Below are 26,752 nucleotides of genomic sequence, written 5' to 3'. Positions count from 1 at the left end.
TAATAAAAAGGGATGAGGCCCAGGATTAGCCTGACTCAACTACATGTAAGATTTAAGTCACCCACCCCACCCCCTGCCCACCTTTTCAGTGGAAGATACCAGGAATCAAAGAGAACAAAGGATGTGTCTATGAGATCTCAGAACAAATGGAACTCAGTACTTCCCTTGAAAATCAGGGCCTTGATGCCCAGTGTCCACTGTGGGTGGTAGTCAGTTCCTGGGTACTGGAGCCAGTTACTGCCCCGAGGGCCTCCAGGACCCCCTGCACCATGATATTCACTGCCAGGAAGTGACCCCTCTGTTCTCTGTCTTATCCTCTCCATCAGCTCTCCTTTCACAGTTTGGGTAAGAGTGTCAAACTCCCTTTCCAAATGACATTCTCTCTCTCGGGTCCAAATTCATGTTTCCTGACAACATGATGTCCACCTTAAAATGTTTCTTTTGGTAGTAAAGAGCCTGCAAGGGCTCCCTATTATCTATAGATACAAGTCTTCTAATGCCAGGGCTCAGCAGAAACTTCCCTTGTATCCCGCTCACACCCATGATTTCTGACTTCTCCTCAAACCTCTTTTCATGTTTGACAACTATTTCCACCCAGAAACACTGATATCACTCCATACCCACTGAAACCTCAATCACTGTTACCCACGTCCCTCTCTGTTCCTCCACATTCACTTTACTCCCAAAATTCACTGTGTGAACTTTTTCCTAAGCTGTATTTCATGTTGGCATTCGAAATTTTTTAAATTGGTGATTTTTCTATCAGCTTGCGAGTTTCCTCTCATAGCCTTGAGGATACAAGTAGCTCTAAATCATGGCAAAGTGCACTTCCCTTTACAAGACTCATATTGACCCTTAAGGAGAAAATTCATGGGCCAGGGTGGGAAGCTTTGCTCCTTGTTTACAGAGAGGCCTCTCTGGCAATATCTGGTGTGCTCCCCACCCCCCTTTCTCTTGCTCACTGATTGCCTTCAGCCTGGGAGGGCTTGGCTTCTCTGCACCACAACAATCAGTGTATGTTTTTGTCTCTATGACCATATGTCTTTTCTGGCGGCTTTCTCACTACTTCAGCTTCTCACAACATGAATTAGAGAGAAATTGCTATCGACTGTAACATTTCTCATTTGCTCAATCTCCCTTATTTCATGACACTTGATCCCTTTTAAAATTTCCTTTTGTCACTCAGAAATCTGAAAAGACCCTGTTTTATCTTGGAAAATAAAATATTTCCTAGTCACTTCATTGGCACATGAGAAACTACTGGTGCCTGGAGCAGTCAGCCCTGTTTTTTGACCTCTGAAGACCTTCCTTCACACAGGAACACCCAGGATCATCTTCTACTTTCATCAACTTCAACAACTTTTCCTTCCAAAATTCTATTGTTGCCCTTCTCACTTCAAAAATTCATCCAAGAAATTTCATAAATTAATGTTTTACAGTAACATATTTAAATGGTTTCCCCTAAATTAGAAAAATTTCCCTATGGTTTAAAACTCAATACCCATATTTTCTCATCCTGAGAAAGACAAGCAGCCCTAAAATTGAATGAAATCACTTCTTTAAATCCACATGCCCCTGTTAAAATCTCACATCTCACAGGAAGTCTTTCCTAGATCAGGCCCTCGACTTCTACCCCAGGCCCCAGAGATTCTCTGAAAGACACCATCTTTTTGTCAGGAGGTAAAACAAAGCTCTCCACCCATCAGACCCTTTTAAGAGAAGCTTCGCCACATTCATCATGCATTAGAACCACCTGAGATATTCAAGAACTCCCGAGCTCCGGCTTCAGATTTTATCATTATGTGAGAATCTCTGGAAAGGGACCCTCACTGGGATAGTTAAACCCTCTCCAGGTAGTTCTTATCTGCAGCCTGGGTGCAACTCACAGTTTCTAAAGTCTCTGCCACCCTGGAGCACAATGAAGTGGGAATGGACCCAGGAGGCCCCTAGAATCAGGTGCAGCTCATGGCAAAGTGCATGATGTTTCTCGAAAATAGCAGATTTCATCCCACCGCTGCATATGAGAATCGCCAAGGGGGCTTTTCACAAACACAAATGCCTGGGACCCAGCCCAAAATAATTAAGTCTGAATCACGGGGGTTGGCCTTCGAAGTGCCTTCCAGCTGATTTCATTGTAGAATGAGGGCTGGGAAGATGTTTTACAGCTGAATTCACTTGCAGACAGGCTCTACAATTTCCCTGAGTTTACAGACTGCTGGGAGAGCTACACTTGACCTGGAAGTTATGTTGAATTGTACAAAGCGTTAGTCAAGGTCGAGGGCAGAATAACAGGGAAATAACCTCTGAGGCATATCGTTGTCTGGAAAGACCTCTATGCACTGAGTGACAACCTTAGAAGTGCCTGAGGACTATGAGCCGGCTTGACCTATAGCGTTACTGGGTGATGGGAGAGGACCACCCAGGACCTTTAATAGTGGGCGGACCTCCCACGGGCTTCAGAGAATGTGGGAAGCGGTGAGGAGCGGACACCTTTCTACACTCCGGAGCTCCTGACTCTCTTGAACTGCAGCAGGTCAGAGGAAATACCAGCTCTCTGCAGGCCCTGGAGTAGGCCCACTCTCTGCAGAAAATACTCAAGAATAAAAGCGAAGGTAAGCTGAGAGGGAACCAGTTTCCTGTGTGTTTGTGGGAGGATAGACGGGTTGTCTTTCATTTTATTTCATAAATATTTTTGGAGCCTTTAAAATTTGTGCCCTGCACACTTCTCTTTTCTTTACAAATAGTAAATATTGGGTTTCCCTGGTGGCGCAGTGGTTGAGAGTCCGCCTGCCGATGCAGGGGATGTGGGTTTGTGCCCCGGTCCGGGAAGATCCCACATGCCGCGGAGCAGCTAGGTCCGTGAGCCATGGCCGCTGAGCCTGCGCGTCCGGAGCCTGTGCCCCGCAACGGGAAAGGCCGCGGCGGTGAGAGCCCCACGTACCGCAAAAAACAAACAAACAAACAGAAAAATAGTAAATATTTTAATACACAAAGCAAGCCTGTTGGAAGGTGTTATTACTATGCTCATTTTACAGAGAAGGAAACTTAGGCACAGCATGGTAATTACCTTAAACAGGGATCCACAGTTGTAACTTCAGAGCTGGGAATGAGAACCTGGTACTGTGGCTCCTGAGTCCATGACCTTAAAGCTGTTCTCTGCTGCCTCTCAACTGCTTGATGGCGTATCCCTTCTCAGATTCCTGATTTTAACGGGATTGTGTGTCTGCTTTGATATTTTATGCTAGTTACTGCATTTTTAGTCTCTAGTAGTTCCATTTAGGTTGTTTGTGTCTTCCTAGCACTTATGTTTCTGCTTCCCCTCCATGCTTGAGCATAGGGAGTCCAATTCTCATGCCTGTTTTTAAGTCTTTCTGTACCAGTTCTACCATCTGTGTCATTTCTGGGTCTACTGGTTGATTTATCTACTAGTGATGAATTGTATTTCTCTGTATCATTGCACACCTGGTAACTCTAGGTAGGAGACCAGGAATTTGCATTTTACATTGTGGGGTACTGGATATTTTTGTTTCTATAAATAATGTTGAGCTTTGTTCTGGGTTGCCATTAAGTTATTTGGAATCATGGTGATGCTCTGAAGGATTGTTTTAAATCTTTGGTAGCTGGGACCTTCCGTTGATGGATATTTTGGCCCCTCTACTGAGGCAATACCCTTCTGAGCACTGTATTTGAATCCCTTTGGGTAGGGTTTCTTTACACTCTGGCTTCTAGGGACACAGATTCTTCCTGGCCATGAGTGACCCCAGAGGACTATTTATATTCTGTGTGTTTGAATATCTGGTTCAAGGTGTTTTCATCTGCATGATGGTTGATTTTGAAGATGACTTTTCACCCAAAATAAATTAATCTCAATTTATAAATTTTTCTTATGTTTCCCCTTGTATGGATCTTGTCTGCCATTTTCTGTTTATTTTAAAATATTCTATTTTTCTTATATACAACCCTTCCCCCAATAAATATGTTACCACAGATAAATAAAACTTCATTTATAGCAATAGAAGGGCTTCTTGTACTAAAGAGCCTAGTAATCAACCCAAACCCCTCACTCCTCTTATAACTGGACTGGGGAAATAGGATATTTTCTTGTTTTATTTCAAATGAAAGTCATTAAAGGTTTGAAAACTTGTCCAAGGTCATATAGTTAACATAGCTAGTACCTGTATCAGGTTTCTTCACTGATGTGCTGAATCAGCTCTCACACTTGGTAAATGGAAAGGAATCTGACATACATTAAAAAAAAAAAACCTTTCTCTAGCCTGTTCTCATAATTAGATATAAAATCAAATTTTTATACTGATAATTAGTATTTTTCCTAAAATTAAAAAAAAATTATTCTGTCATTTGTTAAAACAGTACAGAAGATTTGATCCAAGACTAGTTCAAAAGGGTAAAGAGATTGAACTTAACTCCAAATACAACAAGGAAAAGTGAATGATAAGGACATTAAGGGGGGAGGACGAGGAACTTGATCATATATCAGGGGTGGGTAATTCTCACTAAACTGGACTCAACAGGATTCTAGCTAAAGGCAGGCCAATTTCAAGGCATAGTCAAGAGAGCTCAGACGAACCTAACTAAAGTTTGGTCATGGAGACAAACAAATAGAAAGATATCCCATGTTTATGAATTGGAAGAGTTAATATTTTTAAAATGTCCATTACACCCAAAGCCATCTGTAGACTCAGCACAATCCCTATCAAAATTCCAATGGCATATTTTACAGAAATAGAAAAAGCAATCCTAAAACTTGTAAGGAACCACAAAATACCCATTGCCAAAGCAATCTTGAAAGTGAAGAACAAAGCTGGAGACATCACACTTCCTGATCTCAAACTATGCTATAAAGCTATCATAATCAAAACAGTGAGGTAGAGGTATAAAAATGGACACATAAAGCAAGGGAGCAGAATAAAGAACCTAAAAATAAACCCTCACATATTTGGCAACTAATGTTTTACAAGGGAGCCAAGAATACTTAATGAGACAAGGGTAGTCTCTTCAATAAATGATGTTGGGAAAACTGGATAATCACATACAGAACAATGAAAAGAACTCCTGTCTTAACTACTCACAAAAATTAATTCAATGAATTAAAGACCTAAAAATGAGAACTAGAACTATAAAACAACTAGAAGAAAGCATAGGGAAAAAATCTCCTTGACATTAGTCTTGGTAATGATTTTTTGGATCTGACACCAAAGGCAAAAATTAATAAATGGAATTGTCAAACTAAAAAGCTTCTGCACAGCAAATGAAATCATCAGCAAAATGAAAAGGCAACCTACATAATGGGAGAAAATATTTATAAGTCATATATCTGATAAAGGTTAATAACCAAAATATGTCAATATAAAGAACTCATATAACTCAATAAGAAAAACAAAACAACCATACACATACAATCTAATTTTAAAAATGGACAGAGAAACTCAATTTTTCCAAAGAATACATACAGATGACCAACAGTTACACAAAAAAGATACACCATCACTAATCATGGAAGTGTAAATCAAAACCACAATGTTACCTCACATTTGTTAGAGTTGTTCCATCAAAAAGACAAGAGATAACAAATGTTGGTGAGGATGTGGAGAAAAAGGAACTTTTGTGCACTGTTGGTGGGAATGTAAGTTGGTACAGCCACTATGGAAAATGATATGGAGATTCCTTAAAAAATCAGAAATAGAACTACCATATGATCCAGCAATCCTAATTCTGGGTATATAGCTGAAGGAAATAAAAACAGGATCTCCAAGAGATGTCTGCCCTCCCGTGTTCATTGAAGCATTCTTGACAATAATCAAAATATGGAAACAACCTAAATGTCCATCAACAAATGAATTGATAAAGAAGATGTTGTGTACATATACATACACACAATGGAATTATTCAGCCACGAGAAAAAAGGAAACCCTGCCATTTGCAAAAACACGAGTGAAATTTGAGGGTATTGTGTCAAGTGAAATAAGTCAGAGAAAGACAAATACTGATGATATCACTTATATGTGGAATATAGGAAAGCCAAACTCAGAAACAGACTTGCATGGTGGTTACCAGAGGCTGGGGAGTCGGGGAAATTGGGAGATGTTAATCAAATTGTACAAACTTCCAGTTATAAATGGAGTAAGTTCTGGAGATCTAATGTATGACATGGTGATTATAGTTAATAATATCATATTATATATTTGAAAGTTGTTAAGAGAGTAGATCTTAAATATTCTCACCCCCAAAAAAGAAATGATAATTATTTGACGTGATGGAGGTGTTAGCTAGTGCTATGATGGTAGTCATTTTGCAATATATGGGTATAAAATAAACATGTTGTACACCTTAAACTTACTCAATTTTATATGTCAATTATATCTCAAAGCTGAAAAAAATAAAGCTTGGTCAAAGAGGGAGTCTAGTCAAAACCATCAGAAAACTTTAATTTCTACTCCTTGAGACAATGTCATGTTTTCATTATTCCTAGAAGATGACCAAAGAAATTGTGTGCAGAAACAAGATGCCATAGGCAAATAAGATCTTAATGGATACATATTACAAGCAAAAATAGAACAGAGTTATAATCATCAAGATGAAAATTCGAAGTCATCTAAAGGGTTTAAATAGTACAAGAATCAATTTGTTATTAAATGAGTTTAATTTCTCTTAAAATTATCGTGAAATTATAACATTAGCATTGTTATTTGTTGACATTCTCTTAGGTCAGATTTTCATTTTTCTATGAAAAGTTAATTTTGTTAGAAGAGCCAGTGCACACAACTACATTTCTATTTAAAATCTAGCTCTTTAAATAGGAATTTTTTTAAAGCTGTAGCAAAAACTCAGTTTTACCAAGAAACATTGTCCATATACATGGTTAACTAAGGGTATAAGACTGTTTCAACTATTAAAAGCTATAGTTTTGTATTTACTCAGTAAGAAGGAGAATACAGGTGTAAAGTATGTCATGTAACTTAAAGTTTTAATATGCTACCTTTTTTCATGAGTTTGTACATTTCATTGAAGTTCACTAAAATGTTGCCAAATAGTTGTGCACTTATTTTTTAAATTCCTTTTTCTCTTTTATGTTCACTTTAAAAATTGTTATTATATATCTTTTATTTTTCCAGATATATCATCAAAGGTATGACTTTCGGTATATTTTTATAAAAAATTTTTTAGACTTAATCTTCCTTATTATATATTTTCTGTCATTAGTTAACACTCCTACTTTTGTTATATCTTTTAATGTCTTTGGATATATTTTGTTATTTTTCAAGCTTCAGATAGACACAACACATTAGTTTTCATGCTTTTCTCTGTTTCCAAAAAAAGTTTTATTAAATAATTTTCTCTAGTTGATCAATATCATTAAATGTCTGAAAAATGCAAATTAAAATGAATAAAATACTACCTCTAACCCATTAGGATTGCTGTAATTAAAAGTCAGACAGTGACAATTGTTGGCAAGGATGTGGAGAAACTGGAAACCTCATTCATTGATGAATGGATAATGAAAATTTTTTATACAAATGAATACTATTCAGCAACAAAAAGAAGGAACTACTACATGAAACATTTATAAATCTCCTTATGCTAAGTGAAAGACACCAAACCGAAAAAAGGACTACATATTGTACAATTCCGTTTATATTAAGTGTCTAGAAGAGGCAAATCTATAGTGACAGAAAGCAGATTATTTTTTGCCTGCCTTTGTGGGTGGTACAGGGATTGAGTAACTACAAACAGTCAGTAGGGATCATTTTGGGTGATGAAAATGTTCTAAAAGTGGGTTGTGAGGGTCACTGTATTTAAAATTGGTGAATGCTATATTGTATAAATTATACCTTAATAAAACTGCCTTCTAAAAACAACAACAAAAATAAATAAAAATTTTCTTTATAACTTTTTAAAATACCTAAGGATATAAATTTCCACTGAAGCCCTATTTTGGCTGAAATCCATATGTCCTGATATTTAGGTTTTTCATTACTCATTAGTTTTAAAATGTTTTTAAATTTTTATTACAATTTTTTCTTCTTGAATTATTTAACAAAGTGTTTGATTTTCTAAACATTTATAGGGTTTTTAGCTATTTTAAAAAACGAACTTATTTTTTAATTGCACTGTCAGAAAACATAGTATGCAATTATCTTCACTTTCTAATATGTTGAGCATTTGATTAATTTTTAACTGAACCATGTGTACATGAGAAAAATATGTATTTGCTAACTTTGATGTGCAGAATTCGATATGCTTATACTAAGTAAAACGTGCTAATTGTTCAGCTCATATATTCTTTCTGGCTTTTTATTATGCTTGTGCTATCACTAATTTAAAGAGGTTTATTTAATTCTCCCCTTATAATGGAAAATGTATCAATTTCTCCATATAATTCTATTAATTTGGCTTCTTAAAAGCTGAGGCTAGTTTACTAGATGCATATTTAGAATTGCTATAGCTTTTTATAAATAGAATATATAAATAGAATGTCCTTTTACTATCTACTTATGCTCCCCCAATAATGCTTCTTTTTTAAAAGTCGTATTTGGTTTGATATCAACATAGATATGCAGTCTTCATCCTTGGTTATTATTTGCTTGATATATCCTTTAACACTAGTTAACTTTCAACCTCTGCATATGTGTTTACTTTATCTAATTTTATTATAAACAATATATATCTGAAATTTAAATATTTTTACAAGTGATAATTCCTATATTGACAATTTTAGTCCACTTACATTTTTTAAATAATCAAGAAAAAGTTCTTAAAAAATCTAAATAAATCTATAACTACTAAAGAAAATGGATAGTTTAAAATCATCACCCACCCCCCCACCCACCCCCAAAAAACAGAACTTACCTAAATGATTGTACAAGGGAGTTTGTTACTTAACCAAATTTGGGTCCGCTAGCCTGTGCACAGTAAAGCCAATCTACTGGCAACAGGTTGTGATGAAGGAAAATGCAGAGTTTATTGCAGGTGCCAAGCAAGGAATGTGGGCAGCTGATGCTCAAAAAACAAAACAAAACAAAACAAAAACCAACAACAAGAAAAAAACTTGAACTAGATTCTCTACTTCAATCAATGCACTGAAATTGTGGCATCATCAGAGAAACTGGCAGGGAGGAAGAGACTTTCCAAACTGACATTCACCTTATTGATTTCACCTTTATCATTCCTTAGCTTTGCCTGCCTGGTGACTTTGGCAGCAGTAGGGACCTATACTTCAGGGATGTAATCACACTACAAGAGAAGATTGGACATACATGTAGTCTAGCTGGCCTTCTCTCCCTGAAGGAAAACTATCTCCTGCAAAATAAAATTATAGTCCTAATGTTGATTGGTGAACATAAAATCAGGGCAAAGGGAATTAGTTCAGCATTTCAATATTTAATTGCATCCGGATTTTAATTATTACATCTCTCATCAGAATCAAGAGGTACCTGCTACCAAAACCAAGCATAGTGAATCTTTTATCAATGCGCTGTCTCCCCAGGACAAGCTAGGAGGAGGAAATGCTGACATTGATTGCCTAATGGTCTTGCTTTTCTGTATTTTATGCTAATTAATCCCCGTTTCTAATAAATAATTCTTTTTTAGATTCATTAATATCTTCTTTCATCTTGTTCTGTTCAGGAGGCCAACTTGTCTCTTCAAGATGACTTTGAATCTCTCATCATTTTGGGTGGATTTTATAATTGTTAGAGAACAATTTTCTTTCCCTGTTTTCCCAATTCTGAGAGAGCTCCTCACTATTACCCATATGAATACATATGCCCAAATAACTAATAAAAATTTAGTCACACACATATATAAGAACTTTTCTGTTCTTTTTTGCCTTCTCCCTTTGTGCCATTTGGTGGGAGTTCTAGCAGATTCTGGACAGTTTGACTAAGAGAGTTAAGCAATTAAAATTCTCCCTTTGTGGGCTTCTCTGGTGGCGCAGTGGTTGAGTCCACCTGCCGATGCAGGGGACACGGGTTCGTGCCCCGGTCCGGGAAGATCCCACATGCCGCGGAGTGGCTGGACCCATGAGCCATGGCCACTGAGCCTGTGTGTCCGGAGCCTGTGCTCCACAACAGGAGAGGCCACAACAGTGAGAGGCCTATGTACCGCGAAAAGAAAAAAAAAAATCCCTTTGTATATCAATCTTCCTGGCATGTCTTAGAGGGCCACTAAAATCTCTGATTGGACCCTCCCTGCCTGCACAGCTTTATAGTGAAGGCAAGAAGTCTCATCTTTCCAACTTTCCATTTGCTTCCTATCTTTTCTAAAGCATATCCAATTATAGTTAAAAGCATTTGACTCCCTCAAAAGACTATGAATGATCAGGGAGGTCAGAGTAGCAATTTAAAAGCCTTGTGTTTTCCATAAATATCCAGAGACACAATTTTGAATATTTTGTCCTCAGTGAAGTAACATCCATATCTCTGAAATTGCTTCAGAATCTCAAAAGACCCTGACAATATGCCTTGACCTTACATATTGGCTAAAATATAACTTTGGTGACTCTGGCAACAGTTAGGTATATTTTAATGTCTCTACAGAGTTTCTCAACAGATCTATATAAGTAGATTCAAAAGAAGTAATCTTTATTCAGCCGCTTTGGAGATATGAATACAAATTGGGGAGGAAGGTGAAGATGAGAAGCAATGCTATAAGGAAAATGTGCATCTTTGTAAAAGCTAATTGTGATGACAATTACTTTCTGCTTTGGAAGCAAATGGGTGATGTTGGCTCTTACCGTAAAATCTGTTCAAAGAAATAAAATAGATTTGTTCAAAGAAATTTGTTCAAAGAAATAAAATAAAAGAAATTCAGTCAACAGTGACTGAATTGTTCATTATGTTAAGAATGGAAAGCAATCTTGTAAAATGTCATATTTTGCATTTATTTTAATTTTCCAAGAACATTTATGCCAACTAAATGTAAAATTTCTTCAGTATCACTCCCACCTAATTAAAGGGGAAAAGTAAAATGGCTAGATGCCTTTGACAAAATAGTCATAGTATTTAAATAATTATTGTCTTTTTCAGTAGAATTACAGACAAGGAAAACTCAGGTGAAGGAGTAAAAGGGGTATTCAAGATATTTGTCAAGGATAGGAAGACAAAGAGGAAAACAATGGCTCAGTGAGGAATTCAGCCTTTGCTCTGAACAGCAGTGCTTGCAGAGCTCTGCCTCTCTCTGGAAGCATCTTGCACCTTCCATCCTTTAATCATTCACCCACCTGCTCCAACACACACTCAGAAAGGTGACTAAAATAATGGCAAAGAATAAACCACTTCTTGTTCTGGAGTTATTGTACTAGCCCCACACTATATAAATCTTCACATCTCTTCCAGATTTTGAACAGCTATTTCTAGTCATCTAGTTAAAAAATACACTTCCTATAGTTTCCTCAGACCTAGTTTGAATGCTGGGTTGGTGCCTGTGTTACTGGGCTGTTTCTGCTTAAACCTTCTTTCTCAACTTAGACTTCTGGAGGTTAACCTCTTTCGATCTGTAAAGAACTGGCTTGTACAATTTTCATTTACTTCTGCTTATGTGTCCTGGCTGGCTTGAATGTTTGGAAGTAATGCCTGGCCTGAAGGCTGAGCCTGAAAATCCTGCTCGTATTTTCAGGCTCTCCTCATGCCCATAATCATCTTTTTTTTTAATTGAGGTATAATTGACATAACATTGTATTAGTTTCAGGTGAACGGTGTAATGATTTGATATTTGTTTATATTTCAAAATAATAACCGCAATAAGTCCAGTTAACATCCTTCACCATATGAAGTTACAAAAATTTTCTGTGTGATGAGAGCTTTCAGGATCCATTCTCCTAGATACTTTCAAGTATTTGATACAGTATTGTTAAATATATTTACCATGCTGTACATTACATCCCCATGACTTATTCATTTTATAACTGGAAACTTGTACTTTTTAACCACATTTACCCATTTCACCCACCACTCACCCCCTGCCTCAGACAACAACTAATGTGTTCAATTTTCCATAAGCTCATGGGGCTTTTTTGTTATTGTTTTTTTTGGTTTTGTTTTGTTTTTAGATTCCACATATAAGTGAGATCATATGGTATTTATCTTTTATCTGACGTTTCACTTAGCATAATGTCCTCAAGGTCCATCCATGTTGTTGCAAATGGAAAATTTTCCTTCTTTTTTTATGGCTGAATAGTATTCTGTTGTGTGTTTATATATATTCCACATTTTCTTTATCCATTCATCTATCAACAAACCTTTAGGTTGTTTTTATGTCTTGGTTATTGTAATAATGCTTTGATGAACATGAGGGTGCCTCTATCAGTTCGAATTTGTGTTTTTTTCAAATTAATACCCAGAAATGAGGAATTGCTGAATCACATGGTAGCTCTACTTCTAATTTTTTTGAGGAAACTCCATGGATGCACCAATTTACATTCCCACCAACAGGGCACAATGCTTCTCTTTTCTCCACATCTTTATCAACACTTATTTCTTATCTTTTTGAAAACAGTAGCCATTCTGACAGTTGTGAGGTGATATCTCATTATGGTTTTTACTTAAGTTTCCACGATAATTGGTGATGTTGAGCATCTTTTCACATACCTGTAGGACATCTGTATGTCTCCTTTGAAAAATGTCTATTCAGACCGTCTGCCCATTTTTTAATCAGATTCTTTGGGTTTTTTTGCTATTGAGTTGTATGAGTTCTTTATATAGTTTTGATATTAACCCATTATCAGATATGTAATTTGTAAATATTTTCTTCCCTTTTGTATGTTGCCTTTTCATTTTGTTGATTATTTCCTTTTTTTTGTGCAGAAGCTATTAATTAGATGTAGTCACACTTGTTTATTTTTGCTTTTGGTATCAAATCCAAAAAATCATCACCAAGACCAATGTCAAGAAGCGTACACCAGTTTTCTTGTAGGATTTTTATGGTTTCAGGTCTTATATTCTTTAATCCAGTTTAATTTAATTTTTGTGTATGATGTAAGACAATGATCCAGTTTCATTCATTTGCATGGGGCATACAGTTTTCCCAACACTGTATATTGAAGAAACTTTCCTTTCCTCATTGTATATTCTTGGCTCCTTTGTTGTAAATTAATTGACCAAATATGTGTGGGTGTACTTCTGGAGTCTCTACTTTGTTCCATTGATCTATACATCTGTTTTTAATGCCAAACCATGCTGTTTTGATTCATATTGCTTTGTAATATAGTTTGAAACCAGGGAGCAGCATGCCTCCAGCTTGGTTCTTCATTCTAAAGATGGCTTTGGCAAATTGGGGTCTTTTGTGGTCCATACAAACTTCAGGATTGTTTGTTCTGTTACTGTGAAAAATGCCATTGGAATTTTAATAAGGATTACAATGAATCTGTAGATTGTTTTGGGTACTATATACAATTTAACAATATTCTTCTAATCCATGAGCATGGAATATCTTTTCATTTATTTGCCTCTTTATTGCTTTCATTAATGTCTTATAGTTTTCACTGTACAGATCATTTACCTCCTTGGTTAAATTTATTTCAAGGTATTTTATTCTTTTTGATGTAATCATAAATGGAATTATTTACTTAATTTCTCTTTTAGATAGTTAATTATCGTCATATAGAAATGACAGAATTTTGAATATTTAGTATCCTTCAGCTTTACTGAATATGTTGATTAGTTCTAACAATTTTTGGTGGTGTTTTTAGGGTTTTCTATATATAATATCAGATGATCTGCAAATAGTGACAGTTTTACTTCTTTCTTTCCAATTTGAATGTCTTTTATTTTTTGACTAAATGTTCTCACTAGGACTTCCAATAGTATATTTTTAAAAAGTAGCAAAAGTGCACATACTTGTCTTGATTCTGATCTTAGAGGAAAAGCTTTCAGCATTTCACTGTTGAGTATGATGTTAGCTGTGGGCTTGTCATGTATGGCCTTTATCATATTGAAGTATGTTCCCTCTATGCCAACTTTGCTGAGAGTTTTTATCATAAATGGAGGTTGAGTTCTGTCAGGTGCTTTTTCTGCATCTATTGAGATGATCATATGATTTTTACCCCTCATTTTGTTAATGTGGTGTATTAAGTTGAGTGATTTGTGGATACTGTACTATCCTTGCATCCCTGGAATAAATCCCACTTGATCACGGTGTATAATCCTTTTAATTTATTGTTGAAATTAGTTTGCTAATAATTTGTTGAGGACTTTTGCATCTATGTTCATCAGGGATATTGGCCTGCAACTTTCTTTTCTTGTGGCACCCTTATCTGGTTTTAAGATCAGGGTAATATTAGCCTCATAAAATGAGTTTGTAAGTCTTCTATACTATTTTTTGAAAGAGTTTGAAAAGGATTATTATTAAGTCTTCTTTGAATGTTTGGTAGAATTGACCAGTAAAGCCACGTGGGCTGGAATTTTCTTTTTAGGGAGATTTTTCATTATTGATTCAGCCTCCTTACTAGTAGTAAGTGTGTTCAGATGTTCTATTTCTTCATGGTTCAGTCTTGGTAGGTTACATGCTGCTAGGAAGTTTTTCTTCTAGCTTGTCAAATTTGTTGGCATGTAAGTATTCATAGTAATCTCTTACAATCCTTTGTATTTCTGTGATTTCAGTTATAATGTCTCCTCTTTAATTTCCACATTTATTTATTTGTGTGCTCTCTTTTTTTCTTAATTGTGTCTGGCTAAAGTTTTGTCAATTTTGTCTTCAAAGAACCAGATCTTAGTTTCATTGATCTTTTCTTTTGTCTTTTAAGTCTCTATTCTGCTCTAATTTTTGTTACTTTCTATCCTTTACTAACTTTGGGCTTCATTTGTTCTTCTGTATGTAGGTCATTGAATGTAAAGTTAGGTGCTTTATTTGAGATTTTTGTTTTATGAAATAGGCATTTATCTCTATGAACTTCCTTCTTACATCTTCTGCTATATCCTATAAGTTTTGGGTTGTTATATTTCCATTTTTATTTGTCCCTCAGTATTTTTTTTATTTCTCTTTTGATCTTCTTCTTTGACCCATTATTTGTTCAGTAGGATGTTAATCTCCACATAGTTGTGAATTTTCCAGTTTCTTCTTGTAACTGATTTCTAGTTTCAAACTATTGTGGTCAGAGAAGATAAGTGATACTGTCAATGTCAAATTTACTAATACTTGTTTTGTGGTCTAACATATGACCTACCCTAGAAAATATTCCTTGTGCACTTGAGAAAAATATGTATTCTGTTGTTTTTAGAAGGAATATTCTGTATATATCTGTTAATTCTATTGGCTATAATGTGTTGTTTAAGGTAAATGTTTTCCTTACTGATTTTCAATCTGGATGACCTATTGATGTAAGTAGAATGTTAAAGTCCCCTACTGCTATTTCTCCCTTTAAGTCTGTTAGTATTTGCTTTATATATTTAGGTACTCTTATGTTGGGTGGAGAAATATGTACAAATGATATATCCTCTTTTTGGATTGACCACTTTATCATTATGTAATGTCCTTTTTTATCTCTTATTACAGTCTTTGTTTTAAAGTCTAGTTTGTCTGATATAAGTATAGCTACCACAGTTTTCTTTTGATTTCTATTTGCATGAAATTTTTTTTTTAATCTCTTCACTTCAGTCAGTGTGTGTCTTTACATCTGAAGTGAGTCTCTTGTAGGCAACCTATAGATGAGTCTTGTTTTTGCTCGTTTTTTTAAAATCCATTCAGCCATTCTATGTCTCTTGATTGGAGCATTTAATCCATTTACAATTAAAGTAATTATTGATAGATATGTACTTATTGCCATTTTGTTAATTGTATACTGGCTGTTTTGTAGTTCTTCTCTTGCTCTCTTTCTTTGTGGTTTGACGACATTCTTCAGTAGAATGCTTAGTTCCTTTCACTTTATCTTTTGTATATTTACGACAGGTTTTTGCTTTGTGGTTACCATGAGACTTACATATAACCACGTATTTATAACAATCTATTTTAGGTTGATAACAACTTAACTTTGAATACATTCTAAAGCTCTGTATTTTTACTCTCCACCACATATGTTTTAGGTTTTGTTGTTACATTTTACATCTTTTTATCCTGTTTCCCTTAAATAATTATTGTGGTTATAGTAATGTTTACTGCTTTTGTATTTTAACCTTCATACTAGCTTTATAAGTGCTTAATCCACTAGTTTTACTATATGTTTACCTTTACCAGGGAGATTTATACTTCCTAAGTTCCCTTGTTACTATTTAGAGCCCCTTCTCTTTAGCTTAAATAAGTCCCTTTAACATTTCTTGTAAGAAATTTAATGGTGACGAACTCCTTTAACTTTAGATCGTCTTGAAAAATGTTTATCTGTTCTTCAGTTCTGAAAGATAATTTTGCAGGGTAGAGTATTCTTGGTTGGAAGTTTTTCTTTTCTTTCAGCACATTGAATATATTGTGCTCCTACCTTGTGGTTTCTAGAATTTCTATTGAAAAATATGATAGTATTATGGGGATTCCCTTGTATGTAACAAATTATTTTTTTTTCTTGCTGCTTTTAAGATTCTCTTCTTTAACTTTAGAGATTTTAATTATAATGTGTCTTGGTGTGGGCCTCCAAGTTAAGAGAAGTTTTCAGCCATTATTTCTCAAATAAGTTTTCTGTCCCTTTCTCTTATCTCTTTATAGAACTCCTATAATGTGAATGCTAGTTCACTTGATGTTGTCCCATAAGTCCCTTAAGCTATCTTCACTTAAAAATTTTATTTTTCTGTTTCCTCACTCTGGTTGAGTAGCTCCACTGCCCTGTCCTTCAGTTCATTGATCTCTCCTTGTTCATCTAGTTGCTGTTGAATCCCTGTATTGTATTTTTCAGTTCAGTTATTGTATTCTTCAGCTCTATGACTTCTTTTTGTTATTATTGTTTAACTCATTTTTATTGCAATTATTGTTGTTTTCATGTTTTTTCCCCTACCAGACAGTAAGATTCATATATATATATATATATATATATATATATATATATATATATATATAATTGAAGTATAGTTGACTTACTATGTTGTGTTAGTTTCAGGTGTACAGCAGAGTGATTCAGTTATATATATATTTACTTTTTAAGATTCTTTTCACTCATAGGTTATTAAAAAATATTGAGTATATTTCCTTCTGCTATACTACAGGTCATTGCTGGTTATCTTTTTTTTTTTAAGTTTTACTCTTTTATTTTTCTTTATATTTTTTAACATGTTTATTGGAGTATAATTGCTTTACAATGGTGTGTTAGTTTCTTCTTTATAACAAACGAATCAGTTATGCGTATGTCTTCATATCTCTTCCCTCTTGCATCTCCCTCCCTCCCATCCTCCCTATGCCATCCCACAAGGTGGTCACAAAGCACTGAACTGATCTCCCTGTGCTATGTGACTGCTTCCCACTAGCTATCTATGTTATGTTTGGTAGTGTGTATATGTCCATGCCACTCTCTCATTTTGTCCCACCTTACACTTCACACTCCCCATATCCTCAAGTCCATTCTCTAGTAGGTCTGCAACTCTATTCTTGTCTTGTCCCTAGGTTCTTCATAACCTTTTTTTTTTTCTTTAGGTTCCATATATATGTGTTACTATACAGTATTTGTTTTTCTCTTTCTGACTTACTTCACTCTTTTTGACAGACTCTAGGTACATCCACCTCACTAAAAATAACTCAATTTCGTTTCTCTTAATGGCTAATATTCCATTGAATATACGTGCCACATTTTCTTTATCCATTCATCTGTTGATGGGCATTGAGGTTGCTTCCATGTCCTGGCTATTGTAAATAGAGCTGCAATGAACATTATGGTACATGACTCTTTTTGAGTTATGGTTTTCTCAGGGTATGTGCCCACTAGTGGGAATGCTGGGTCATATGGTAGTTCTAATTGTAGTTTTTTAAGGAACCCCCATACCATTCTCCATAGTGGCTGTATCAGTTTACATTCCCACCAACAGAGCAAGAGGTTTCCCTTTTCTACACACCCTCTCCAGCATTTATTATTTCTAGATTTTTTGATGATGGCCATTCTGACTGGTGTGAGATGATATCTCATTGTAGTTTTGACTTGCATCTCTCTAATGATTAATGATGTTGAGCATTCTTTCATGTGTTTGTTGGCAATCTGTATATCTTCTTTGGAGAAATGTCTATTTAGGTCTTCTGCCCATTTTTGGATTGGCTTGTTTGTTTTTTGATATTGAGCTGCATGAGCTGCTTGTAAATTTTGGAGATTAATCCTTTGTCAGTTGTTTCATTTGCAAATATTTTCTCCCATTCTGAGGGTTGTCTTTTGGTCTTGTTTATGGTTTCCTTTGCAGTGCAAAAAGTGTTAAGTTTCATTAGGTTCCATTTGTTTATTTTTATTTCTATTTCTCTAGGAGGTGGGTCAAAAAGGATCTTGCTGTGCTTTATGTCATAGATTGTTCTGCCTATGTTTTCCTCTAAGAGTTTGATAGTGTCTGGCCTTACATTTAGGTCGTTAAGCCATTTTGAGTTTATATTTGTGTATGGTGTTCGGGAGTGTTCTAATTTCATTCTTTTACATGTAGCTGTCCAGTTTTCCCAGCAGCACTTATTGAAGAGTCTGTCTTTTCTCTGAATATTCTTGCCTCCTTTATCAAAGATAAGGTGACCATATGTGCATGGGTTTATCTCTGGGCTGTCTATCCTGTTTAATTGATCTATATTTCTGTTCTTGTGCCAGTACCATACTGTCTTGATTAATGTAGCTTTGTAATATAGTCTGAAATCAGAGAGCCTGATTGCTCTAGCTCTGTTTTTCTTTCTCAAAATTGCTTTGGCCATTCGGGGTCTTTTGTGTTTCCATATAAATTGTTAAATTTTTTGTTGTATTTCTGTGAAAAATACCAGTAGTAGTATGATAGGGATTGCATTGAATCTGTAGATTGCTTTGGGTAGTAGAGTCATTTTCACAATATTAATTCTTCCAATCCAAGAACATAGTATATCTCTCCATCTATTTGTACCATTTTTAATTTCTTTCATCAGTGTCTTATAATTTTCTGCATTCAGGTCTTTTATCTCCTTAGGTAGGTTTATTCCTAGATATTTTATTCTTTTTGTTGTAATGGTAAATGGGAGTGTTTTCTTAATTTCATTTTCAGATTTTTCATCATTAGTGTATAGGAATGCAAGAGATTTCTGTGTATTAATTTTGTATCCTGCTAATTTACCAAATTAATTGATTAGCTCTAGTAGTTTTCTGGTAGCACCTTTAGGATTCTCTATGTATAGTATCATGTCATCTGCAAACAGTGACAGCTTTATTTCTTCTTTTCCAATTTGTATTCCTTTTATTTCTTTTTCTTCTCTGATTGCTGTGGCTAAAACTTCCAAAACTATGTTGAATAATATGGGTGAGAGTGGACAGCCTTGTCTTTTTCCTGATCTTAGTGAAAATGGTTTCAGTGTTTCACCATTGAAGATGACGTTGGCTGTGGGTCTGTCTTATATTGCTTTTATTATGTTGAGGAAAGTTCCCTCTATGCCCACTTTCTCAAGGGTTTTTATCATAAATCGGTGTTGAATTTTGTCATATGGTTTCTCTGCATCTATTGAGATGATTATATGGTTTTCCTCCTTCAATTTGTTAATATGGTGTATCACATTGATTGATTTGCGTACAGTGAAGAATCCTCGCATTCCTAGGATAAACTGCACTTGATCATGGTGTATGATCCTTTTAATGTGCTCTTGGATTCTGTTTGCTAGTATTTTGTTGAGGATTTTTGCATCTATATTCATCAGTGATATTGGCCTGTAGTTTTCATTTTTGTGACATCTTTGTTGGGTGTTGGTATCAGGATGATGGTGGCCTCATAGAATGAGTTTTGGAGTGTTCCTCCCTCTGCAATATTTGGGAAGAGTTTGAGGATAGGTGTTAGCTCTTCTCTAAATGTTTGATAGAATTCGCCTGTGAAGCTATCTGGTCCTGGTCTTTTGTTTGTTGGAGGATTTTATTTTTTTAACATCTTTATTACAGTATAATTGCTTTACAATGGTGTGTCAGTTTCTGCTTTATAACAAAGTGAATCAGTTATACATGTACATATGTTTCCATATCTCTTCCCTCTTGCATCTCCCTCCCTCACACCCTCTTTATCCCACCCCTCTAGGTGGTCTAGCAGCTATGCGGGTGCTTCCCACTAGCTATCTATTTTAAGTTTGGTACTGTATATATGTCCATGCCACTCTCTCACTTAGTCCCAGCTTACCCTACCCGCTCTCTGTTTCCTCAAGTGCATTCTCTAGTAGGTCTGCACCTTTATTCCCATTTTGCACCTAGGTTTGTTGGAAGATTTTTAATCACAGTTTCAATTTCAGTGCTTGTGATTTGTCTGTTCATATTTTCTCTATCTTCCTGGTTCAGTCTCAGAAGTTTGTACATTTCTAAGAATTTGTCCATTGCTTCCAAGTTGTCCATTTTATTGGCATAGAGTTGCTTGTAGTAATCTCTCATGATCATTTGTATTTCTGCAGTGTCAGTTGTTACTTCTCCTTTTTCATTTCTAATTTTATTGATTTGAGTCTTCTCCATTTTTTTCTTGATGAGTCTGGCTAATGGTTTATCAATTTTGTTTCTCTTCTCAAAGAACCAGGTTTTAGTTTTATTGATCTTTGCTATCATTTCCTTCATTTATTTATTTATTATTTTTGGCTATCTTGGGTGTTCGTTTCTGTGCGAGGGCACTCTCTATTGTGGCCTCTCTTGTTGCGGAGCACAGGCTCCATACTCGCAGGCTCAGTAGTTGTGGCTCACAGGCTCAGTTGCTCTGGGGCATGTGGGATCTTCCCAGACCAGGGCTCGAACCCATGTCCCCTGCATCAGCAGGCAGATTCTCAACCACTGTGCCACCAGGGAAGCCCTCCTTCATTTCTTTTATATTTATTTATGTTCTGATATTTATGGTTTCTTTCCTTTTGCTAACTTTGGGATTTTTATGGTCTTCTTTCTCTAATTGCTTTAGGTGTAAGTTTAGGTGGTTTATTTGAGATGTTTCTTGTTTCTTAAGGTAGGATTGTATTGCTATAAACTTCTCTCGTAGAACTGCTTCTGCAGCATCCCATGGGTTTTGGCTTGTCATTTTTTCATCTTCATTTGTTTCTAGGTATTTTTTTTACTTCCTCTTTGATTGCCTCAGTGATCTCTTGGTTATTAAGTAGTACGTTGTTTAGCCTCCATGTGTTTGTATTTTTTACAGATTTTTTTGTGTAATTGATATCTAGTCTTATAGTGTTGTGGTCAGAAAAGATACTTGAATGATTTCAATGTTCTTAAATTTACCAAGGCTTGATATGTGACCCAAGGTATGATATATCCTTGAGAATGTTCCATGAGCACCTGAGAAGAATGTGTATTCTGTTGTTTTTGGATGGAATGTCCTATGAATATAAATTAAGTCCATCTTGATTAATGTATCATTTAAAGCTTGTGTTTCCTTATTTATTTTCATTTTGGATGATCTGCCCATGGGTGAAAGTGGGGTGTTAAAGTCCCCTACTATGAATGTGTTACTGTTGATCTCCCCTTTTATGGTTGTTAGTATTTGCCTTATGTATTGAGGTGCTCCTATGTTGGGTGCATAAATATTTACAATTGTTACATCTTCTTCTTGGATCGATCCCTTGACCATTATGTAGTGTCCTTCTTTGTCTCTTGTAATAGTCTTTATTTTAAAGTCTATTTTTTCTGATATGAGAATTGCTACTCCAGCTTTCTTTTGGTTTCCATTTGCATGGAATATCTTTTTCCATCCTGTCCCTTTCAGTCTGTATGTGTCTCTAGGTCTGAAATGGGTCTCTTGTAGACAGCATATATATGGGTCTTGTTTTTGTATCCATTCGGCCAGTCTGTGTCTTTTGGTGGGAGCATTTAATCCATTTACATTTAAGGTAATTATTGATATGTATGTTCCTATTCCCATTTTCTTAATTGTTTTGGGTTTGTTATAATAGGTCTTTTCCTTCTCTTCTGTTTCTTGCCTAGAGAAGATCCTTTAGCATTTGTTGTAAAGCTGGTTTGGTGGTGCTGAACTCTCTCAGCTTTAGCTTGCCTGTAAAGGTTTTAATTTCTCCATCAAATCTGAATGTGATTCTTGCTGGGTAGAGTAATCTTGGTTGTAGGTTTTTCTCCTTCATCACTTTAAATATGTCCTGCCAGTCCCTTCTGGCTTGCAGAGTTTCTGCTGAAAGATCAGCTGTTAACCTTATGGGGATTCCCTTGTGTGTTATTTATTGTTTTTCCCTTGCTGCTTTTAATATGTTTTCTTTGTATTTAATTTTTGACAGTTTGATTAATATGTGTCTTGGCGTCTTTCTCCTTGGATTTATCCTGTATGGGACTCTCTGTGCTTCCTGGACTTGATTAACTCTTTCCTTTCCCATATTAGGGAAGTTTTCAACTATAATCTCTTCAAATATTTTCTCAGTCCCTTTCTTTTTCTCTTCTTCTTCTGGAACCCCTATAATTCGAATGTTGGTGCTTTTATTGTTGTCCCAGAGGTCTCTGAGACTGTTCTCAGTTCTTTTCATTCTTTTATCTTTATTCTGCTCTGTAGTAGTTATTTCCACTATTTTATCTTCCAAGTCACTTATCCGTTCTTCTGCCTCAGTTATTCTACTCTTGATCACTTCTAGAGAATTTTTAATTTCATGTATTGTTTTGTTCATCACTGTTTGCTGGCTCTTTAGTTCTTCTAGGTCCTTGTTAAATGTTTCTTGTATTTTTTCCATTCTATTTCCATGGTTTTGGATCATCCTTAGTTCATTGTTCTGATTTCTTTTTCAGATAGACTGCCTATTTCCTCTTCATTTGTTAGGTCTGCTGGGTTTTTGCCTTGCTGCTTCATCTGCTTTATGTTCCTCTGTCTTCTCATTTTGTTAACTTACTGTGTTTGGGGTCTCCTTTTCGCAGGTTGCAGGTTCGTAGTTCCCATTGTTTTTGGTGTCTGTCCCCAGTGGCTAAGGTTGGTTCAGTGGGTTGTGTACCCTTCCTGGTGGAGGGGATAGTGCCTGTGTTGTGGTGGATGAGGCTGGATCTTGTCTTTCTGGTGGGCAGGTCCACATCTCGTGGTGTTTTTTGGGGTTTCTGTGTCCTCATTATGATTTTAGTCATCCTCTCTACTAATGGATGGTGTTGTGTTCCTGTCTTGCTAGTTGTTTGGCATAGGGTGTCCAGCACTGTAGCTTGCTGGTTATTGTGTAGAGCTGTGTCTTGGTGTTGAGATGGAGATCTCTGGGAGATTTTCACTGTTTGATATTACATGGAGCTGGGAGGTCTCTTGTGGACCAGTGTCCTGGACCTGACTCTCCCACCTCAGAGGCAAAGCCCTGACACCTGGCTGGAGCACAATGAGCCTGTCATCCACACTGCTCAGAATATAAGGGAGAACAAAAAGAAAGAAACAAAGAAGAAGATAAAGTAAAATAGAATAGAATTAATAAAGTAAAATAAAATAGTTAGTAAAATAAAAAATAATTATTAAAAAAATTTTTACAAAGTAATTAGAAAAGGGAAAGAAGAGAGCAACCAAACCAAAAAACAAATCTACCAATTATAACAAGTGCTAAAAATGATACAGAAAAAAATAAAAACTGGACAGAGAGAACCCTAGGACAAATGGTAAAAACAAAGCTATACAGACAAAATCACACACAGAAGCATACACATACACACTCACAAAAAGAGAAAAAGGGAAAAATACATATAAATCATTGCTCCCAAAGTCCACCTCCTCAATTCGGGATGATTCATTGTCTATTCAGGTATTCCGCAGATGCAGGGTACATCAAGTTGATTGTGGAGATTTAATCTGCTGCTCCTGAGGCTGCTGGAAAAATTCCCTTTGTCTTCTTTGTTTGCATAGCTCCCGGGGTTCAGCTTTGGATTTGGACCCACCTCTGAGTGTAGATCGCCTGAGGGCGTCTGTTCTTCGCTCAGACAGGACGAGGTTAATGGAGCAGCTGATTCGGAGGCTCTGGCTCACTCAGGCTTAGGGGAGGGAGGGGTACTGATGCCGTGCAAGGCTGCGGCGGGAGAGGCCAGCATGACTTTGCACCAGCCTGAGGAGCACTGTGCGTTCTCCCAAGAAAGTTGTCCCTGGATCACGGGACCTTGGCAGTGGTGGGTTGCACAGGCTCCAGGGAGGGGAGGTATGGATAGTGACCTGTGCTTGCACACAGGCTTTTTGGTGGCTGCAGCAGCAGCCTTAGCATTTCATGCCCGTCTCTGGGGTCTGTGCTGATAGCCGCGGCTCTCGCCCATCTCTGGAGCTCCATTAAGTGGTGCTCTTAATCCCCTTTCCTCGCGCACCAGGAATCAAAGAGGCAAAAAGTCTCTTGCCTCTTTGGCAGCTCTAGACTTTTTCCCGGACTCCCTCCCGGCTAGCTGTGGCACACTAACCCCTTCAGGCTGTGTTCCCGCAGCCAACTCTAGTCCTCTCCCTGGGATCTGACCTCTGAAGCCCGAGCCTCAGCTCCCAGCCCCCACCTATCCAGGCTGGTGAGCAGACAAGCCCCTCCGGCTGGTGAGTGTTGGTCGGCACCGATCCTCTGTGCAGGGATCTCTCCACTTTGCCCTCCACACCCTTGTTGCTGCGCTTTTCTCCATGGCTCTGAAGCTTCCCCCCTCTGCCACCTGCAGTCTCTGCCCACGAAGGGGCTTCCTAGTGTGTGGAAACCTTTCTTCACAGCTCCCTCCCACTGGTGCAGGTCCCGTTCCTATTCTTCTGTCTCTGTTTTTTCTTTTTTCTTTTGCCCTACCCAGGTACGTGGGGAGTTTCTTGCCTTTTGGGAGGTCTGAGGTCTTCTGCCAGCATTCAGGAGGTGTTCTGTATGAGTTGTTCCGCATGTAGTTGTATTTCTGATGTATTTGTGGGTAGGAAGGTGATGTCTGCATCTTATTCTTCCACCATCTTGAAGCTCTTCCTTACTCACTCTGGACTGTGGTCCCTAGGACTTTTGCTGCTTCGACTGCTGTGGCCCCTCCAGAGCCAGTAGCCTTAGTGAGGCTGCCCTCTGCTCAGGCTCTGGGGCAGTTTAGTGACCTGTTATCTATTTTATATATAGTAGTGTGTACATCTTAATACCAAACTCTTAATTTATCCCTCCCCCACCCCTTTCCCCTTTGGTAATGATAAGTTTGTTTTCTCTGTCAGTGGGTCTATTTCTGTTTTGTAAGTAAGTTCGTTTCTTTTTTTTTTAGATTCCACATAAGTGATAACATATGGTATTCATCTTTGTCTGGCTTACTTCATTTAGTATGATAATCTCTAGGTCCATCCATGTTGCTACAAATGTCATTATTCTTTTTTATGACTAATATTCCATTGTGTTTGTGCGTATATATATAATATATATTTTATACATATATATATACTCACATTTTCTTTATCCATTCATCTGTCAGTGGATATTTAGGATGCTTCCATATCTTGCCTATTGTGATTAATGCTGCTCTGAACATCAGGGTGAATGTATCTTTTCTAATTAGAGTTTTCTTCAGATATATATGGGATTACAGGATCATATGGTAACTCTATTCTTAGTTTTTTAAGGAACCTACATATGATTCTCCATAATGGCTACCCCAATTTACATTCCTGTCAACAGTGTAGGAGAGTTCTTTTTTCTACACACCTTCTTCAGCATTAGATATTTATAGACTTTTTGATGATGGCCATTCTGACCAGAGTGAGGTTATACCTCAGATTAGCATTTCTCTAACAATTAACAATATTGAGTATCTTTTCATGTTCAAGTTAGCCATCTGTATTTGTTTGGAGAAGTGTCTGTTTAAGTCCTCTGTCTATTTTTTGCTTGGGTTGTTTGGTTTTTTTATATTGAGCTGTACAAGCTGTTTGTATATTTTGGAAATTAATTCCTTCTTGGTCTCATTGTTTGTAAATATTTTCTCCCATTCCATAGGTTGTCTTTTTGTTTTGTTTATGGTTTCCTTTGCTGTGCAAAAACTTTTAAGTTTAATTAGGTCCCATTTGTTTATTTTTTTCATTACTCTAGAAGATGGATCAAAAAAAGAGCTGTGATTTATGTCAAAAAGTGTTCTGCCTATGTTTTATTCTAGGAGTTCTATAGTGTCCAGACTTACATTTAGGTCTTTAATCCATTCTGAGTTTATTTTATGGTGTTAGAGTGTGTTCTAATTTAATTCTTATACATGTAGCTGTCCAGTTTTCCCAGAACCACTTATTGAAGAGGCTGTCTTTGCCCTAGTGTATATTTTGCCCTCCTTTGTCATAGATTAGGTGACCATACATGTGTGGGTTTCTCTCTGGGCTTTCTGTCCTGTTCCATTGATCTATATTGCTGTTTTTGTGCAAGTACCATACTGTCTTGATTACTGTAGCCCTGCAGTATAGTCTGAAGTTATGGAGCCTGATTCCTCCAGGTCCGTTTCTTTTTCTCTTTTGCTATTCGAGGTCTTTTGTGTTTCCATACAAATTGTAAAATTTTTTATTCTAGTTCTGTGACCAATGCCATTGGTAATTTGATAGAGATTGCATTGAATCTGTAGACTGCTTTGGGTAGTATAGTCATTTTTACAATATTGAGTCTTCCAATCCAAGAACATGGTATATCTCTCCATCTATTTGTGTCGTCTTTGATTTCTTTCATCAGTATCTTACAGTTTTCTGCATACGGGTCTTTTACCTCCTTACATAGGTTTATTCCTAGGTATTTTATTCTTTTTGTTGCAGTGGTAAATGTGATTGTTTCC

This window comes from Phocoena phocoena, chromosome 5 (assembly GCF_963924675.1).
Source record: "Phocoena phocoena chromosome 5, mPhoPho1.1, whole genome shotgun sequence".
In the NCBI taxonomy this organism is placed as follows: domain Eukaryota; kingdom Metazoa; phylum Chordata; class Mammalia; order Artiodactyla; family Phocoenidae; genus Phocoena; species Phocoena phocoena.
The sequence above is the reverse complement of the archived record's forward strand: the minus strand, read 5'-3'. Positions refer to the sequence as shown.